Here is a 16,214-nt window from a genome sequence, read left to right as displayed (position 1 = left end):
CACATTATCTTCTGTGTCCATGGCCTATGCATATATGTTCTTTAGTTAGTTCCTTCACCTTTCTTTATTCCACCCGCCCCCTGCTGACATTTGTCAGTGTGTTTCATGTATAAATACCTCAGGTTCTATTTTGTTCCCTGATTTATTTTCTTCATTACATTCCACATATTAGTGAGACTATACAGTATTTGTCTTTCTCTTATTGTCTTCTTCACTTGATAAGTCTTTTTAAATTCTGAGAAGCAAGCAATATTTTAGCAGAGTTCATCATGTTTCAAACTATATAAAAATACATATCAGCATTTTATTTCTCTTATATGATGAAAAAGATTTGTTTCTATAATTCGGATTCTTCCATTAGAGAAGTATACTTTTTCTGGGAAAGGAAGAAAGGTTGTGGAAGAGGAGCTACCATCTGCATTCCACCTAGGATTTGTCTGGTACATTATTATCCAAATAGTAATACCACTCATATAATACTTCTCATTGCAATTGCTGTAGTCATCTGACAAAGTAAAGCAGGGTGATTTTTAGCTACATAATATTTAGGCATAAACAAAGGGGAATAAACAAATAAAATAAAGCAATAGTATAAAAGATACTGAAAATGGGTTAGAAACTTTAATTTTACATACAATTTTAATTAAAATAAAATGCGGAGTTGTGATCAGGTGGAAATAAGGCAGGTCTTCCTTTAGAGATAGAAAACTGGCAAAAAAAAAACAAAAAAAAACACACACACACAAAAAAAAAAACTAATTTTTTTTAAATCCCCAATTTTAATTTCCATTAATATAGGGGATGAATTAAGTCCCAAAAATAAAAATCTATTTCAGCCAACTCGTAAAACTGACAATTCTGTAACGAAGATAGGCAATGCCACTTGTGTGTTTTCTCTGCCAAAGCATACACAAGGTATAATTCATCCATTCCAGGTTCTATAAGCTAGCTTTATTTTATTTCATAAATTCAGGTCTGTTAATGAATAGATCCACACTTTTTTCAACATTTTATTTATTATTTTCAAATTTTATTCTATCAAAACAATTGTAAAATATTAAGGAAAGGATTTGAAACTTTTTATCGTACCCTATTACTAGTCAGCAATTTACTGCAAAGGAGGAAGAAGTCATATATCATACCCTAAAATTATGTCCAATATGCATTTAGGATTTTGAAATCTTAATGTTTATGTAATAGTCATAAATGTCAAATTCTTCTGATTGGACAAGTTGATAAATAACTATTAGTTAGTAGATGTCATTAAATGTATACAAAATTCTACTTGCCTCGGTCTGAATACTTATTCTACAATTTAGTTGTTGTGTAAGCTTAGAAAAATATATACTCTTTCTGAGCCTTAAAACTTTCATCCTTCGTAAAATTGGGAAAAAGTAAAACTACATTTTAGAAATGTTATGAGACTCAAGTGAAATAATTTATTGGAATGTTTAGAACTGTTTCTACATAGCACATCTTCACAAAAGCAAAGTTTGCTTGTTAAAACTTCATAATATTCCACAAGTTCCACGTTCTTTTACTTGGGGAATCAAGAAAAAGCTTAGTTTTTTCCTTTGTTTCTTCTTTCCAAATTCATGCATGGAGTTAATTTTCTCTTCCAACCATATGAGGGTCTGTTTAGTACAGCACCATTCCGAGTTAGAAGATTTGCTTTGAGCTTCTGAGCCTTTGTTCAGTGTCCTTTGCTCTGAATGTGAAAACGAAATGTAGAGTTGTGTTCAGGTGGAAGCAGGGCAGGGCTGCCTTGAGAAATAGAAGACTAGAAAAAAAACATTTTGTTTTCAAATGTCAAATTTTAATTTCTACTATTATAGGGGATGGATGAAGTCCCAAAAATAGAAATACATTTCAGATCATTCTGAAAACTGACAATTCTATAAAGAAGATAGGCAATGCCACCTGCATTTTTTCTCTGCCAAAATCATATACAAAGTATAATGCATGCACTCCACATTCTGTAAACTAGCTTTATTTTGTTTCATTAGGTCATACAACGAATGGGTTCTGACTTGGTTTAACTGAGTTTGTTCTTCACAAGGCATCATTAAGAATGCTAGTTCCTGCCCGTGTGGCTCAGTTGTTGGGAGCATTGTCCTGTGAATGAAATGTTGAGGTATCAATTCTCAATCAGGGCATACATCCACATCGGAAGGCTTGGTTCCAAGTTGGGGTACACATGTGACACAACCAATTATTGTTTCTTTTTTACATTGATTTCTCTCTCTTTTCCTCCCTTTCTCCTCTCTCTCTCAAAAACAAATAAATAGATAAACAAACAAACAAACAAACAAACATGGCATTGGGTGAGGACTAAAATATAATTCTATAAGAAAACTTAAAATTAAATATCATGAAACATATTATAGTTTAATACTAGTCAATATTTAATGATTTATATGAGAACATGCTTATTTTTCTTCAATTAAATCTAAGTTTAAAAACTCAAGATCAAATATTTTTACAAATGTTGAGGAAGCTAGTGCTCTATGCAGACATAATGCCTTGAGATGATTTCCTCTACTGTCTTCATAAACCTATACCCACTATTGAAACATATAGCCTGTTGATAGTATGCAAAGAATGAGTTAAGAATTTGTGTTGACTATGACAGCAAAAATGCATGTAGAAATAAAGGAAAAAAAGGTGTTAAGTGTTTTCCCTAAATTTGTTTTGTGTGTGTGAGGGCATGTAGGCACACTATCTATGTGCTCGGGAAGATGGGAAGCCTGCTACCCTATAACTGTTATTTAATGAGCATATTCTGAATGCAATACATACAACTATTATTGGTATTAGTTTCAGCATTTCTTTAATCATCAACATTCCACTCTAAGCAATCAGAATGACAGAACAGTACATTTCATCTGCCCTATTGGGCAGTCTCAAGTCAAGGAACTGACAAATATGCTAAGCCTGGGGGAAGCAGGGAGAAAAAGTACTAGCATTGGGCAGAATCTGGGAATGTACATCAAAATCCATTTCAATCACCTTTAGTCTTTTATTTTGATTTAGCATTAGTTTTACACAAAGGAAATGTATCATTAGCAAACTTTTGAAAAAAACAAACAAACAGTAAGACAAAAGGAAAGAGAAAATGCCTCTTGGTATAATTAGTGGAAAGTTCTTATTATAAGGCCTATACAGCAAATTACACAAATATAAGAATAGATAAACAAATGGAAGTGGCACATTATATTGTAAATATAACAAAAGAAACTTAGAGTGGAATCAATATTAGCATTGAACACCTGTGTATATATCTGAAATGTTATGGAGCATATATGTTTACTTTCTTCTTGGAGTCAAAGGGAATAATTTTAGAAAGGGATTATTATATACCTGCTCATGCAGACATCTGAAGGCCTTTTCAGAATGTTCCTGAAATCTTATGACCTCTCCAAAGCTAGCCAAGTTCAGCACAAATAGAATCCCGGTGTTTCCTTGTAAGTAAGTTTATGCAAGACATCCTGAGGCCATTTCACCTACTCCCCACACCTTCCCATGCATTGTGAAATTCTTCCTAATCATTACACTTGTTATATTCTCCCTCCACTTCCCTGATGTTCAATTATATTAAAGCAAAACAAATTGTTTAACATGTGTGGTGGAGATGCCCTTTGTGAGAAAATGGTTTATATTTTTAATATCTCTCTATTCTATTGTTTCTTCAAAGAAGAAAAACCAAAAGCCCCATTCAAACAATTTTTAAAAATCTAATTTTTGCTGGTCAATAGCATGCTATTAACTTCATCATTATTCACTTTAAATCAAAGGCAGTTGACTCAATAAGATCTTTTTTTTAAATTGTCTAATGCTGTAGGTGATGTGGGGAGCACCACAAAGCAAAGTACCCAAAGAAGTAACCATTTGGGTGTAATGTAGTTACAGAGTCTGGGCTGGTATTGGTTAGGCATTATACCAATGACTAGAAGTTCTCTGGGGTGTGGAATACGCTGCTTCACTGTGGAGGATAACTGATCTCTGTGAGGCCTTGGGAGGGCAGGCAGATCAACCCATCCCTGCCACACATCACCGCCCCCCCCAGACCCAGCCGTGGTGCAGCAGTCAGAGGCCTGAGTTGAGGTTAGGTCTCCAGTGGGGGGTGTGCAGGAGGCAGCCAATTAAGGATTCTCTCTCATCATTGATGGTTCTCTCTCCTTCTCTCCCTCTCTCTTCTTCACTGAGGTCAATGAAATTATATATAATTTTAAAAACAATATTAAAGCCCATTAGTCAAACTCTAAAGCACTCCTCACTCTGGTCTCTCAAGACAAAAAATCGATCATCATGTTTTGAAAAGAATTGGATTCCTACATAAATAAGGTTTAAGAATAGATGTAAATTTTAAAGCAAAATTAAACCAATTATGTTTCACGTATCTTTGTAGGTTCTAAAATTCATCCTGTAAGAACAGAGAGCTACAAAAAAGTAAACAAAATTGACAGTCTTCTTTAATCACCCATAGCATCGGCATAGGATTAGTACTTTTATGAGCTCAGTAAATGTATGCTGAATAAATGAAAAAGTGGGTGTGGTTTGTTGATCAAGAGAAACCTTCCATGATGTGATTGTGAATGATGCCCATTTCCCAAAATGGTACTGCTTCCTATTGTAGATAGATTTTTCTCCTCTAATTTTTTCCCAAAATCTATAATCATTCATGAAGTTATCAACAGCAACAAAAGTTCCATCCATCACTTCTGATCAGATGACATTTTTTTTCAAGTAAAGGGAGTGTTTGAATAGGATTTTTTCCATTTTTATTCTATTATAATTATGATAAAACGTGAAGCTTTCAGGAATGGTGAAGAAACTTATTTAAATTTTTTGTTGTCTAAAATTAAAATAAAATCTAATTAATAACTATGAACTTATCAATTTCTATTGTTACTAAATAATATTTCAGACAGCTTTTAATAAGGGATACTTTTTCCAAAAAGATATTATAACACAAAATGAAGGAATATATTTCTTCACAGGGCCTTTTTATTTTTCTTAGTGTTAAACTGTTTAATGCTGAATTATTTGAATTTGATATATTGGGACCCATTCAATATTATTTATAATCTTTGTTCCATTTTATTTTTCTTTAACTTACATATATGTTAGGTTTAATTACTTGTTTTGACAATTCAAAGTATTTAGCAATGCTCTCAAGCTATTTAAATATGACTAAACAGTCTTTTCATTCACTGTTTTATTATGTATACCATATTTATTTTTTTAATTTCCTAGTGTTTATCTTTTTAAAAAATGAATTTAGGACTCTACACATGGAATTCTTTATAACTCAGCTCATCATGGGCAGATTGAAATTCAACCAGTGCCTTACTTAGATTCTTTTACAAAATAAGTGGAATTCACTGGTAATCTTCAGAGTGTTTCTCTATATTGTTAATCAGCTAAACATAACCATTAATTATAAATGCAAATTCCCAGGGATAAATTGAATGTTCATATGCTCTAGTGTACTTTTATTGGCAGTATATTGTCAAGTCTATACAGCACAAAATAGTGTTGTGTCAATATTTACTTTTGAATTGGTGTTCTAAGAGAGCTAATATGGGGGTAATTCAGGTCAAGAAAAAAGAATTAAGGGTATTACAAACACAATAAGAAGGGTTGTGGGTTTTTTGTATTTTTGCATGAATTATCTGGATTATGTCAACTGTGTAGATGTCTGTCTAGATTAGAATCTGGGAAGTTTATTCAAATGCTGATACTTGCAGAAAATACTCACAAGAAGAGAGTATGGAAATCAGGCAAATATTTTTTTTACATGTGAGAAAAAGAAAAAGTCATGAAATTTTTAGAATATGTTTCTTATGGCCATCCCTTGCCTATAATTTTATGATGAAAGCCTAGTCAATTATCCATTTTGCTTTAAAAGTTTTATAAAGAAAAATAGGCAGAGCTTAATCATACAGCCCAACTTTTTTTCTTTTTTTATCAACATCTTCAGAATAAGAATCATTTATAAGCTTTACTAGCAGTATGCCATAGTGACAGGCTCCCAAGCAAAGAGAAATAATTTATTAGCTCAATGTTTTCCCAGCCTCCCCACCCACCCTGAGGTGGTGCATAGGTTGTGCAATGAATAAATTAAGTATAGGCTCTGCCTGTGCTTGGCATAAATCATTACTTCTCTAGGACCAAAGGGTGAGTGACTATTTGCAATACTATTTTGAGTTAAATAAGCTTTGTAATCAAGTAGAGTGGGGGTTACACTTAGTGTTGTTTTTTTCTCTCAAAATATTTATTTGCAAGACTACAGTTATAATTAAACCATATTTTCTATTGTGCAAAGAAAAAAGAAAAAAAAAACTTGTTACTGAAAAAAGAGCCAGGAAATTAATCCATGCAAAATCAAATTGATTTACTGAATTTTAACTGAACAGAAAGATATTTTTCCCTTTGATTGTCAGAGCTTTTACAAAAAACATAACATAACCATAATATTATTTTGTTACAATTATTGCAGCTAATGATATCATAATTTACAAGGAGGATTTTCTTCACAAAGATAGTGATGCACATATAAAATATATCTTACTTTATAATATACTGTTTCACCTAATCCCAAGGAAACTTGACTATTACAAAGGAATATTTTAATGTGAAATCATTGAATAAATGTTTTAAGAGAAGATAATTAAAATACTGTCAATGGTGTATATTTATACATTATATTTCATAGCCATCTTACATGTAAATAAACTAAAACAAATGACATGTTTCTCTTTGAAGAGAGTTTAAGGAAAATAACCACCATAGCCTAATCTATAGCTCCTTTCATGCTCAAAGCATTACATTAGAATTTTTTTTTAACTACATTTAGTTTTTGAACCAGAGCAACAGATGTTATCAAAGTGCTGCTCCACAGGGCAAGGTGTTTGGAATAAAGGATCTCAAGCTCACTCCTGTTCATCAGCCTTAAATGTCGATTAAATGTGAAACAGGACAAATAGTCATTGGATATAGAAAGAAGCAAACTACCTAAAAGCTAACTTTAAAATAAAGATGTTAACATAAATTAAATGATATGCTAATATTAAAATTATGTGATAGATAATAAATGTATGAACTTGGCAAGGAAGGTATTACAAGATATGTTTACCTGGAAAAAGCAAGTTATAAAACCATGATTACAAAATCATTATATATATATAAATTGCATAGAAGTGCAAGAGTAAATCTGGAAGGAAATACACAAAGATACACATCATTTGTTTTTCATATTTAGATTATTATTACATTTTGCATGGTAAGGTTTTCTAGTTGTTCTAAAACTAGAGTAGGATTTGTTTTAATAATAAAAATTAATAAATTATCTTGAAGTTTTGAAACATGCTAAATTTAGAATTTTTTTCTTTACACCCTAGCATCAGAAATGCTTTACAAATTACCAGTATTTAATAGCCAAGCAATCATTTACAAGAGTCAATTTGAATTTCTTAATTTGTTTAGTCATCAATTTAAAAAATTAAAAGTAAAGTAATTAAATTATTTGTTTAATCTTCAGTTCATTCATTCTGCATTGTGTGTGTCAGGTGCTGTGCCAGGAGCCAGAGCTAAAGCATTGAGGTAGGCAGGCATTAGCCATGCCCAGATACATCTGTTAGGCTAGTTCTGGTTAAGCTGTTATTGTTTAGTTTACTTAATTTTGTAGACACAACCTTGTATTTAAATCTGCAGATCCCATCCTGAGGTTTTTATGGGAGGACCAACATTGACCTGAACGGTGCAGTGTTTGCTGTCACCTAGACCCAAACAGTGTGAAGGAGCCCTGAGCATGCCCAGCTGTGCTTCCTTCATCCTCCCTCAGGGGGGCCGTGGGAGCTGTGGCCAAGACTTACCCAAAGGAGTCCAGAGGCTCCTCAACTTTATTTTTTTCTTCGGCCCATACATTATTATTATTATTATTTTAAATTTTATTTTATTGTTTAAAGTATTACATATAGTAGTACATACATCTCCATCGCCCCCCCATAGCCCTTCCCCCAGCCTCCCCTACCCTGTCACATGCTCTCACCGCCCCCCCCACACACACACCCCCAGTGTCTTGTGCCCATTGGTGTGCTTATATGCATGCACACAATTCCTTTGGTGGGTCTCTTCCCCCTCCCCAATTCTCCCCAGCCTTCCAGCTGCAATTTGACAGTCTGTTCGGCGCTTTACTGCCTCTGCGTCTATCTTTTTGTTCATCAGGTTATAATGTTCTTTATTTTCCATAAATGAGTGAGATCATGTGGTGTTTTTCTTTCATTGACTGGGTTTTTCCACTTAACACAACTTTAGACATTTCCAACTTGAACTGATTTCGATATATTCTGAAATCCATGAAGAGAAAGACATGATCATAAAAAATGATATCAAAAGATATAACGTGGCAGGATAGAAAAAAATAGGTGTTTGTTTTAATATCAAATACTATTTATTTGCCAACAAAGTCATCAGAACTCCTGGGCGGGGTTGTGGGAAAGGGGGGTGGCCCCTGGAGGAGCTGGGCTCCTCAGCCAGGGGCATCGGAGAGCTGAGCACATAGGCAGATTGGGAGTGTCTTCTCTCTACGTAACTTACTGATTATCACTGGGCAGCTGTCACTGCGACAAAGGAAACGGAGAGCTGAGCTTCCGAAAGTATGTGATTTTTAAGTAATATTCTAAAACATCTCCCATTCGAGGTTCCCTGGAAGTCAGTCCCGGTGGGTTCTGCCCCCGGACATCGGGGTCCGCCCACAGCAGCCAGCGGCCCGCATTGCTTAGTTGGGTCGTGTTCACAGAGCCGGAGTTTTGTTTGGTGGTGGTGGTGTTTTCCTCTTTTGAGAAGAGATACGCTGCATGCTGAGAAATGTGTGTGCGTTGTGATGAATAATACAGAGCCCCCAGCGGAAGGCCGCTCTGGCAGGTGCAGATAACTGGACAGATCACGGATGTCCCCCGTTTGCGGCCAGGCCCCGCAGGGCGGCGGGTTACCTTTAGGGGAGAGGGAAGCGCAGTGGTCATTGTGAGAGGGAGGGGGCACGTGGAAACCAGTGCCCTGGCCCCTGGGCACCAGCGCTGCCCCGCCCGCCCGCCGCACCCTCCAGCCCAGGTGCCCCCGCCAGCCCGCGGGTGGCTCAGTCCCCCCAGCTGGGCACTGAGCGCCCTGCCAGGAAGGCGCCTGCCACAGGCGACTGCTGGGTGGAAACCACCGTTGTAATGATCCTTGTAAGACAGCAGGGAGAACCCCAAACTCCGTGTTTGGATGGAAAATGGTTCTTTCTCTGCGCTGCGCTGCATTGCTTCCAGGAGAGCTGTACTGAGTTAGCGGAGTGACAGAGGCCCGCATGCATGACTGGCGGCTTTTCTTTCCGGGGTCTCTGCCGCAGGCTTCCTGCTCTTTGTTACCTACAATCCAGTAGATAGTTTGCTGCGTGAATCCTGGGTGAAAAAAATAAAGCTAAGGCGGAATTCCCAATGCTCGCCTGTGATCTGTTGTTACCAGAACCAAGGCTCTACTACGGACCCGCACCCTGAGGGTCGCCTGACCTCAGAGCACCAGAGCATGCAACTGAGGTGTCTTCACCCAAAGCACAACCCTAACCAGAGCGGAACCTCACTGAATCACCTGGTGCGCCCTGGAAGGGACTCCGGAAGTCCTGCTACTTCCGTCTGACTTCTGATTCTCTCCTTAAAACAGCTCAGTTAGGAGACCGGGTGTGCAGGCTGAGCAGACCTGGGAACTCTCAGAAATGGGTATTCCACCTCTCATTGTAGAGCCCTCCAAATATCTAAAATAATTGAGTCTCTCTCCTGATTACATGTGATCTAAATGTCCCATTAAACATAGATATTCAATATTATGACTATTCTCCTTCCAAAAAAGGGATAATCTTTTCACCTTGTTAACATTTATGTTATTTTCAATGTGTTACTATATTTTTGGTGATTTTTCTTGTTTATTTATTTTTTGGGGTGGAGGAGTAGTGAAGTTTCACATATAAATAATGTATGTTGAAATAAAAAGGATACTTTGCAATGGAACAACACCCTACGCTTGGAAAAGTTACTAATCTGAATACCAAATAAGATCAGAAACTTTAATAAAATTGAGGGGCGCACCTCAAGTATAGGGCCTCAGTTTTGATTTCACAAGGTTCTAAGTCAGTGGTTGCCAAACTGGGTCCCATGCGGAGAGGACAGTTTAATTTTTAAGGGGGGCAGTTTGAGAATGAGTTATCAACAGTGAATGTTTCGAATTTCTTATGGTTCTAGGGGCCCTCATATACAATATGCACACATATATATTGTGACACATTTATGCATTTTGGTTTTCTATTACATGTTTTGAAACTTTATTTGCTAGTTTTTCATATCACTCCATATTAATATTTTTTAAACACTTTCTTAGTGATTTCTTCCTCAGTATTTCAATTGTCCTTTTCTTTTACTGTTTCTCTTTCATGGATGCCATGTTCTTTGGAAGCTTGTTTAGACTAAGTTCATGGCCTTTCTGGCTTCCTCTGTGTTCACTTTTTGGATAATAAGAATTGCATGTCACAGGAGGGCATCAGTATTTTAGAGATGCTTAGTTGGGGCTTGGACAGAAACAGGTTATGAACCAATGTTCTAAGAATTGGAAAAGTTATTCCCACTCTGTGATCTTGGAAAAATAAAATGTGGCATGCATTAATGGACACATTTGGAATCCATTGTTTGGGGCGGAGCACCAATCCCTGCTCAGGTCCTGATTAGATCGGAGCTGGGGAGGGAGAACCGAGGAGGGGCAGTGGGGAGCTGTGGGAAACTGGATCCGAGGGTCCCTGGCACGGGGCAGTTCTGTGGTTTCCGCCAGGGAGGCACTCTGAGCAGCGGGAAAGATGAGAGGATCTTAGATGCAAAGATGAAGGAACATGCGGATTTTGTTATGGGTATGGATTGGTATTCTGGGAGAGAAGAGGAGCTCGGAATTCTCAGTTCTCTGGGCTGGGGGACCAGGTGCCTCTGGTTCTTTTGCAGGCGGGTCCCCCTGTTGGCTCCTGTGGTGCCCAGACCATGCTAACCCAGCAGCTCTTTTGAGCAAGGCAGTCTTCCCCTCATGTGCAGGATGTGGATTTCACCAAGAAAACACTAAGCTTTCCATTCATCCTGGCTCAACTGTCAAGTGGCTCTGAGCAGGTTACTTATCTATAACTCACTCACCTGGTCATTTTTAGAACATTAGAAATGTAATGCTATTTGTTATCTAATTTTAGAAAACCTATAGAAAATAAAAGAAAAATCCCTAAATCCCATCTAAATCACATACACATAAAGTTTTATCCATCTTCAGAAACACTGTTTTTTATGGTTAGTCTTCAGTAACATTGGATCCACAAATTGGGTCAGAGAGGAAATGTTGGGGACAACCATTACAAATGGAAGTGTTTGTTTGGTGTTTTTTTCTGATTATTACCAACCAACTAATCAATGTTGGTGATTTTAATTTAAATATCCTTGCACTGCGAAGTTAGAATCTGTCTGTCATGTCCAGAATGAAAGTCTCACAGTCATTGTTTTTCCTAAATGCCTGATTGAAATCAAGTTATGCGCCGTCAGTGGCATTCCCCTCATCTACCACTCGTTAACCATATCAAAAATGGAAATGAGTTCGGTTTGGCATAACTCATAATGTCATTTGGGAAGGAGGCAGAAGGAGCTGCGCCAACATTAATGTGCACTGTGTGAATAATTTACTTTAATTTCAATTACAGCACCAGGATGAGATGTAGGAAACCTTTCCTGTTGCTGCTCTAAGACAGGAATTTAACTTGGTTAGCAGAACAATTTAGATAGCTCAGGGATCAAAATTTGGAACCAAAATGTTATGGGTAAGAATACAAAATAAATAGTAATGTATGGTGTCTGCGGGCTTCACAATAGGAGAATTAAAAGCTAGGAGGAAACAACAGGCCAATTCATATGGCTGAAAGCTGTAAAGCAGCAGCTTTTATGAAGGGCGTGTAGAAAAGGAAAAATGAAATGGGTCAAGGACCGCTCCAGAGACTAAATAAAATGGAGAAGTGAGAAGAGTGTGCATCCGTGGGCTGTGAGGGAGGGAAGAAGCACCTCGGAGTGCACTCCCTGCCTTTGTGTCTCAGAGATTCAAGCTGTCTCTGACCCAGACTCTTACCTTTGCTAATTATCTGAAACTTTTAGCCAATTTTATTCAGTCTCCCAGAAAAATAAACAGTGTTTTCTAGGTTAACAAAGTTGATACTACCATATTTCTAATTCATTATTTCTCTGTTGCTTTTAAGTGTTCTTCTCCTAGCTTTTCTCTCTTCTCAGAAGTCTGTTGATGCTGAAATTTATGTTTTACTCACACAGTTTTTTTTTTTTTTTAATCAAGCCTGATCCAACTTGGTATTAGCTAAGTCTTTCTCTGTACCAGAACCTGCAACACTCATATTTGGGGTGCTTTGCAATGTGTAATGTTTTATAGGCCACTTCCTTACATTCAAGATTTATCTGAAAGTCAGGAGCAATGCAAAGACATAGCAAACAAACCTGTAGCTGGGGCAATGAGAATGTTATATTCCTTTTTAAAGACTGCAAGTGGGAATGTTCTGTCATAATCTGGTAAGTAGAACATGAGCTGGTAATAAAGGCCATAGCCCCTAAGTCTACTGGCTATTTTTAGCCATCACAGCCAGTCCAATCATGTTACTGAATGAGGTTAATATGTGAGCAATGCAAACCATATTCAATTTCATTCATTTAGTATCTACTTTACTCATTTGGGCTATTTTATTCATTTAGGATATACTTTGTTCACATGAATGCTATTATCTATGAAAGCAGAGACAATATTGGATATACTTTCAAAATACTTAGAGGCATGATTAATGTAAATTTTATATTTTAACGAAGTAGAGCTAGTCATCAGTCACAGGAGTTGGCAAACTCATGCCATTGTGCCAAATCTGGCCCATCACCTGGCTTTGCAAATAAAGTGTCATTACTGCAGTATAAAAATACTAGAAGCCCGGTAAAAGAAATTAGTGTATGGAAGAAGGGTGTCCCTCAGCCTAGCTTGCACCCTCTCCAATCTGGGACCCCTTGGGGGATGTCCCACTGGTGGTTTAGAGGCATTAACTCCAACCATTAGGAAAATCACACAGAATGTCCTTGATATACAAACAGTGTGGTTTTATGAGTTGTCTTAATAATAATGGCCATTTCTTTAAATAATATCTGTTTGTACTACGTGAATTCAGAATGTTAATATCACAAAATGATATACGGTTGTAGTGTAAATAACCTTGAATGGTCTAGTCTAAACTTCTATAAATATTGTAATTCCCTTTCAAAAATTTTGAATGCTTCTGTCCTCAGAAGCTTAACCAACTTTTGAGGCAACCCATTTTCTGTGAAAGGACTGGGGGATTCTGGCAGCAGGCAAGCAACGTGGCTGGACCTGCCTGGAGATATGTCTGACATCGCCACACTCCTGCGGCCCTCCCTCCCCAGGTACTAGGGGACTCCATCATGGCTGAGGGGACTGGGCACTGCCATCTTGTGGCTATGGGCACTGCCATCTTTGTGATGGCATGATGAGCAATTTGCATATTCCCTCTTTATTAGATAGGATGCGTGTGTGTATGTATTTCTATGACTGCTTTTGACTATAAAAGAGTTGAATGATTGCAACAAAGACTATATGGTCTGCTCCTCTGCAGGAAAAGTTTGCCAGTCCCTGGTATGGCTGAGACTACAGGCACTCAATGAAGGACCAAGTGACTAAAACACTCTTCCAGCATTCATCCAACCAAATACTACAGAGTGCCTATTCTCCACACTAGGAGCACAAACACAATAGAAACAAGATCCCTACTCTCTTAGATGGGACCTAGTAAGCAGGAAATCACCAGGAAACAGAGTGTTTGCTGTGCTTGGTAAGAGGAGGCATAAACAGGCCTCAGAGGACAAGAGAATATATATCAGTGGATCTAGACAGAGAAAAGCAGTGAGTATTAAAATCCCATTGTACCTATTTTTTTTTTTTTTTTTTTGCAAAAGGGCTCAGCAAAGAGAGGGGATTGGAGCTCTTTCCTGACCAGGGTTGCCAGTGTTGGAGCTGGCACTGTCCCTGGTCAGCATCTAAGGAGGAACAGGGGCTTAGCATTCTGTGCTAGACACCTCAGAGTGAATGACATGCTATTAAATACCCTCTCTTCCTCTCACTTTCTAAATTTCTTTGATTCTGTTTCCATCTAACTATTCAAAATGAAATTTCTGAGGTTGAAAGTAAAAATGTCAGCTATCACAATTTCAAATGTTGAAGGATTACAGGAAATTTTAGAATTTCTGAAGACTATCATGGCTAGCCTTCCGGTACAGATGATTATTGTGAATTTTTATGGCCTGTTGTTCTTGATGCATTTATTTAACTTATTTTCATGGAATGCTTTTGTCTAAAGATGAGTGGAACTCACACCATTATTTTTAAGTGACAAGTACATTCATGGTTTATTCACATATGCTTTAACTTTACATATTCCAACCTTTCAAGTAAAAATCTTGAAATAATCTATTTTACTGCTCTTCACTACACTTAATAGACCTTCTCATGCCACTTGCCCCTATGAAAGTAGATAAATGCATAGCAAGGGTAGTGGAGTCATATAGGAGCATCACCTGGTTTCATTTGTTCAAGCAAATACACATTAACAACTTCCACCTCTCTCCCCTCATCCTCCAATAATGAATTTTGAAATTCATAATTAAAACAGATTCATTCATCCAAAATGTCTGCTTCATTCCCTCTTTTAAGAGAAAATGCAATTATACCTGGGCAAAGAAACATAATTGGATAAGTGGTTATCAAGTCTCAATTGTCCAGTATAGACAAATCTCATGTTTCAAAGCTGCATAAGGAATTTGTGACAAAGTAGAAGGGCAAGCAGAACCTCCATACTGTACTCCATAGTGGCTATAACAATTTACATTCCTACCAGCAGTGAATGAGGGTTCCTTTATTCCCACAACCTCTCCAACACTTGGTAATATTTGTCTTGTTGATAATGGCCACTCTAACAGGTGTGAAGGGGTATCTCATTGTAGTTTTGATTCACTTTTCCGAATAGCTAGTGAAGTTGAGCATCTTTTCATAAACACTGAGTGGCCAGATTATCATGCTATATCAGTGTATATCCTATATAATAAAAGGCTAATATTCAAATTGTCCTCTCAACCAGGAATTCGACCAGCAGGCAGACTGGCCAAATGCCCATGTCCCCTCTCCCTGACCAGGCTGGCCAGACCCCACCCATGCATGAATTCATGCAAAAGACCTCCTATATATATATATATATATATATATATATATATATATATATATATATGTATATATGTATATATGTATATATGTATATATGTATATATGTATATATGTATACATGTATATATGCATATATGTGTATATGTATATATGTATATATGTATATATGTATATATGTATATATGTATATATGTATATATGTATACCCACACACACATATATACAAACACACACACTGAGTGGCCAGATTATTATAGGTTCAAAGATCATAACAAATCTGGCCACTCAGTGTATCTGTTGGCCATTTGTATGTCTTCTTGGGAGAAATGTCTGTTCAGGTCTTCTGCCCAATTTTCAATTGGATTGTTTGTTTGGTGTGGAGTTGTATGAATTCTTTTATATTTTGGATATTAACTCCATGCCAAAACTGTTGTTTTTAAATATTTTCTTCCATTTAGTAGGTTGCCTTTTTGTTTGTTTGTTTGTTGTTTGTAAAAGTTTATTTGGCTGTGTAGAAGCTTTTTGGTTTGATATGGTCTCATTCATTTATTTTTGCTTTTACTTCCCTTGACTTTGGGATCAAATTCATAAAATGTTCTTTATGACCAAGGTTCATAAGTTTAGGGCATATATTTTCTTCTATGAAACTTATTGTTTCAGATCTTATATTTTGGTCTTTGATCCATTTTAAATTAATTTTTGTACCTGGGGACACACTATAGTATGGTTTCATTCTTTAGTATGTGGCTTTCCAACTTTCCCAGTACCATTTATTAAAAAGGCTTTCTTTTCTCCATTGTATATTTTAGGCTCCTTTGCCAAATGTATTTGCTCATATGCATCTGGATTTATTTCTTCTTAGTCTCTCTCTCTCTCTCTCTCTCTCTCTC

The sequence above is a fragment of the Pipistrellus kuhlii genome, unplaced genomic scaffold, assembly GCF_014108245.1.
Source record: "Pipistrellus kuhlii isolate mPipKuh1 unplaced genomic scaffold, mPipKuh1.p scaffold_m20_p_27, whole genome shotgun sequence".
Classification (NCBI taxonomy): Eukaryota; Metazoa; Chordata; class Mammalia; order Chiroptera; family Vespertilionidae; genus Pipistrellus; species Pipistrellus kuhlii.
This window is presented reverse-complemented; position numbering follows the sequence as displayed.